The following is a 5,018-nucleotide window of genomic DNA, read 5'->3' on the forward strand; positions in this document are numbered from 1 at the left end:
CTTTTGATCGTAAGTTTCTCTCCTTCAATCAGTTTCTTCAGGAAGGGTATATCGTTTACTCACTTTGTGAATATATATTTTGACAATTATTAGTGGTGTAATTGGATTTAAGTGGAACCGTTAATCGTGTGTATGTTTTGTAATATAAAATTTGTTTATTTTATTGTTCCGCTACGTTTATCTGATTTAAAAGTACACACGATTTTCCAACAAAGCGGATCATGTCTACTTTATTCACATTCGTCTTTATGAAAACTCATCCCCGATCATAGAGTCATTGAGTCGTATACCCTCTGATTAGCCTTACTTGCCTACATTCAAAAAATTGAACGACATTAAGTAAAACACATTATATAAATCAAATTGGATTATCAGACTAGACGTAGTAGGATGAATCGAGACGTACTTCCTTTTCCCAGTTGGTGCACAAAATCAAAATCAAAAGCGACAACGCTTGAGTGAATAATGCTGTTATGATCCCCAACCATAATCCCTGCGTAATCGAGCAAATATTTTTTATTTTTCTTTAAAAAAAATAAACAGTAAATGAGATAAAACAGGACAAATCAGTACCTTTCCTCCCATATGAAGTACGAAAGCAAACACAATCGCTAAAGGAATTCCAATAAGATAATAAGCTCCCAAGTTCACAATCGCCCCGATTTTTTGTTGTCCGCTTCCTCTAACAGCTCCTTACAAATTAAAATCAAAATGTGGTTTTAAATAATTAAACAAAATGATGTTAATACAATACTAGTTTGGTTAATGTAACCTGAAAGTACACATTGGAAGCCTTCTATGAGAACCTGCAAGAAGCAACATCATTTGTGCAATGTAACTCACCACTTGTTCTTCATTACTATAACAATACCCCCAAAGTTTTCTTCCTGAAATCAAGATTATAGCGCCTAATATGCCTTCAGTCACGACAGAAAAGATCGAAACACATAATGCTAAAAGTGCTGCCTGTGCCCGTCCAGCGCCTAGTTCATTTGAGACCCTCACACTACATATATTTATAAGTTATCAGATTTAAGTGAGTGGTTATCAAAATATAAACAACAAAAAATAATATTTAATAGCTTTTAAAGCTAGAAATCACCTTGTGGCACCACTCAGACCAAGTGGAATTGTAAATATCATAGAACATGTATTCAAGCTGCCACAAAGACAATTTGTTAGTCACATTTAAATCAAACTAATACCGAATTATGCCTTTCAAAAAAAAAAAAAAAAAAAAAAAAACTAACACGGAATTAATTTTTGAAAAAATAAAGCGATTAACCTGACAGAAAGAACAGAGGTTTCTAGCTGTGGATTAGGAAGAAGCCCAGATAACAACACCATCATCTCAAATGACCATATCTCTAAACTGTTCATAAAAGCATACTTTTTAAATTAGTAAATACACGAATCGAAAGATTAATGTAAAGTTTTCAAAAAAAATACCAGAGCATAACAGCCGAAGGAACTGCAAGTTTCAAAAAGGTTGGGATGTTAACAAAAGCCTCTTTTGAGAAGCCAGTCCAAGTCTCTTTACACTTAGGAGAAACTCGAACGTAAACAGCCAAGAACAACACATTAATCCATAGAGAAATTGAAGTAGCCAAAGCTGCACCTTTAGTTTCAAGTCCACACTTAAACACCATTATCCAACATAGTAAGACATGAAGTATGGTTGTTATCCCAGTACTTAACATCATTGGAACCACATTATTTTGAGATTGTAGAAATCGAATATGACATTGAAGTAACGCGTATGCAAAAAGAGTAGGGATTAAATATCTCGAATAGAGCCCGGCTTCGGTGGATATTTCAGGATCTTGGCCTAGGAATAGAAGTAAGTTCCCCGCGTTGTACCAAATAAAAGCAAGTGGGACGCTGACCGATAAAAGAACGATCATGGCTCTTTGCAAATGGATTCCTAGCATATGATATTGTTTTGATCCGAAAGATTGCCCACAAAATGTGTCTAAAGCACTTCCTAGTCCAACCTATATTTTGAATGAGTGTGTGTCAGTAGTGGCAGATCCAGAATTCTTTTTACTAGTGTAAAATGTTAAGATTTTGAAAAAAAGCAAGTAAAACGGGGAAAAATGTAGATTTTCAACATATAAATGTCGAAGTTTAATACATAAATACACCGAAAGAAAAATTTGAGTCATCCGGGGGAGGCCGACCCCACTTGACCCTAATAGGTCCAACCCTGGGGAGGAGTTAAAATGGCTCACAAAAAATCTTTTAGACCGATAAACGAGTAAGGTTTTGGGGAAGGGGAGGATATACGATGTACGTGACCTAATCGAGTTATCCACTTTATTCGAACCTTTCCCCGGCCACACAAAAATCATATGTTGTTATTGTAATATGTATTTTATTATGCTTGATTGTTGAAACAGGGGAAAATAAGCAAGGGTTGAAAAATACTAAAATGAACTGACCATTAAACTTAAACCAGTGACAGAAGCAAAAGAAGTAGCCATAGAAGCACCAGAAAGAGCAAGTTCACCCAAATGACCAACAAACATTAACGAAATCATTGATAACCCAACAATCAAAAGATTAACAATAATCAAAGGTCCAGCTAAGTATAACAGTTTCTTGAATTCACATAATATCTCATCTTTGCAGTAGGATTTAACCCTGCTTTCTGAGTCTTGATTCACAAGTGGTTTTTCAAGGTCTTCTTCCATTTTAAAAAATTAAAGTATGTGTTTTGTGTGAATACCAAAACTGGGGTCTGATAGTTATATATAACCGTGTTCAAAGAAATCATAAATAAGTATAAAAATAGTTGCGTATAACAGAGAACGTAACTAATGGTGATAGGCGTTTAAATAACTGAAATACACCTTCCGATGAGATAACAAGTACTCCGTATTATATTTTTTTGAAGAATCGAAGCTTCTAAGCAGTAACTATTTATGTGCGTAAAAATATTCAGTCTATTTGTTATTAAAATTCATACTGTTTTTATTATTAATCTTTGTAACTATTCAGTCTAAAACAAATATTTAGCGTGGCCAGTGATGTGTTGGAAAGAAGTATTCCTGTTGGACTAGATGCATCAGAGGAGGTCGGATTACTTGCTCTCTCGGGTAGCACGAACATGGAAAACCTTTTACCTTTTGTAACTATTCAGTCTATTTGTGGTTGATACAGAATCATATAGAGACCAAAGGGCATTTGGCCTAGCAATATCGTGGTGGCCCTCCAACCAAAAGGTTGAGGGTTCAAGTCCCACTTGGGAAATATTCGTGGTTGTATATATTCGTGTTAATTTTTAACATTTTCTGATGTATCCAACCCAAGTCAAAGGTGTATTACAACGTAAAGATGGGACCGAGTACGAAGAATATCGTTTACTTGTTGGGCATAACATATAAATATGCGTTAACTATTTTCTAATGACAAGGCATAAAGTATAGCTAGTAGGATTAAACTTGGTCTCCTTTCGAGATTAGATTTTGTGTAAATTACTTTTTACTGTATATTTTATGCAGACTTCCGTTGCAACATCTTAACTTTCTAAATTTTAGATCATGCTGGTGCATGTAATCCCTAGTTCTTAGTTGTTTATCTTTAAATAAATTCGGTCATGTAATAATGTTTACATTGTGACTATTGAATAACTGTGTGTGTGTGCGCTTTAATATTTTATTCAAATAGTTAAACCGACTGTGTCACGCAGTCGACCGACTGTCTAACATAGTCGACCGACTGTGTTTGGCTTGCAGTATATATACGGGACTTGACCTCTTTTGAGCGGTTACTCATTCCCATAACCCTAAATTGCATTGTTTTCGTTCCAGTCGTTCCCAACACCGAAAACCACCGAATACTTACGTTTAGGAGTCGTTCTAATCCAGATTCCACCACAGGTTCGACTAATTCGACCCCAACCGACCCATTATTCAATTAATCATTGTTCTAGTGATTTCCGCCACTAGATCGAGTTGCAAGCGTCCTGAGATCCGTCAAAACAATGTCTACGGATCACATCACATTTCACATTTTATTAATATAAGAAAGAAGAAGAAGTCATTGAAAGACTTTTCTAAACCAACCAAATCATCCTATTGCACAAATCATTAATTTTTTTCTTAAACTAGTTCTTTTTTCATAGAGACTAAGAGGTTTGACCTACAATTCGTTCCAAGTTATACAATCTTGTACGGAAGAAGTGCGTATAAGAATCCTAAGATCTCTATTCATTCTCAATTGTTGAGCAGACTCCTCAATGGTTTAGATACCCATGAACAACATTATCAATCTGGCCGATTCTCAATAATAAGTTGTGTAAAACCTAGTTCTTTTAAACACAAGTAGATAATAACACCAATTAACCTTTAGCATTTTTGATTTTTTTTAAACGGCTATTTTTGTATCAACGGATCACAATAAAACTACATAGATCTTAATTCATATTAACCCAAAGAACTACACGTATTTATTAACGATCTATAAATGAGAATGACTCAAATTAACCTCATATGTAAAGATGAAAGTACTATTCAATAAATACTGGAAAAAAAAGTTCATTGTGTCAATTGTTGATCAAACTGAATCAATTAAAATAAAACCCATTTATCCAAATTAGCTCCAATAAATAGGAAGAAAATTATGAATACAATTTTCATTATTTTCTTTCGTGCAATTATTTTTCTTAAATATTTTATCATTTTATTTGAGGAAAGTAATTATAAGAAAATAAAAAGATGGCAGTTCTCGACTCTATGAACTGGTGGTTGTAAAATTAGTATGGAATGGAATCCATTCCTCCAATTTAGTGGGTAATGGTTCATTGGGATTACCATTATAAACAACCAAGCAACTTCATATATTTATTTTTCTGAAAGTTTGACAATAAATTTGAGGGATTAATATTACATCATTAGCCAATTTATAAATCTTGGGAACTTGTTTTTTATAACATTTTATACTAACCCAGCCCAGCTATAAGAGCCATAACACTTTGGGCCGAATAAGGTCATAAAGGTTAAATGTCCTTCCAAATG

General features: G+C 34.1%; 1 pseudogene; it reads right to left on the minus strand.

Moving 5' to 3' along the window:
- Positions 1-266: 266 nt before the first annotated feature.
- Positions 267-2,693, minus strand: LOC139853646 (protein DETOXIFICATION 16-like; annotated as a pseudogene).
- Positions 2,694-5,018: the final 2,325 nt, after the last annotated feature.

The sequence above is a fragment of the Rutidosis leptorrhynchoides genome, chromosome 6 (genome assembly GCF_046630445.1).
Source record: "Rutidosis leptorrhynchoides isolate AG116_Rl617_1_P2 chromosome 6, CSIRO_AGI_Rlap_v1, whole genome shotgun sequence".
In the NCBI taxonomy this organism is placed as follows: Eukaryota; Viridiplantae; Streptophyta; class Magnoliopsida; order Asterales; family Asteraceae; genus Rutidosis; species Rutidosis leptorrhynchoides.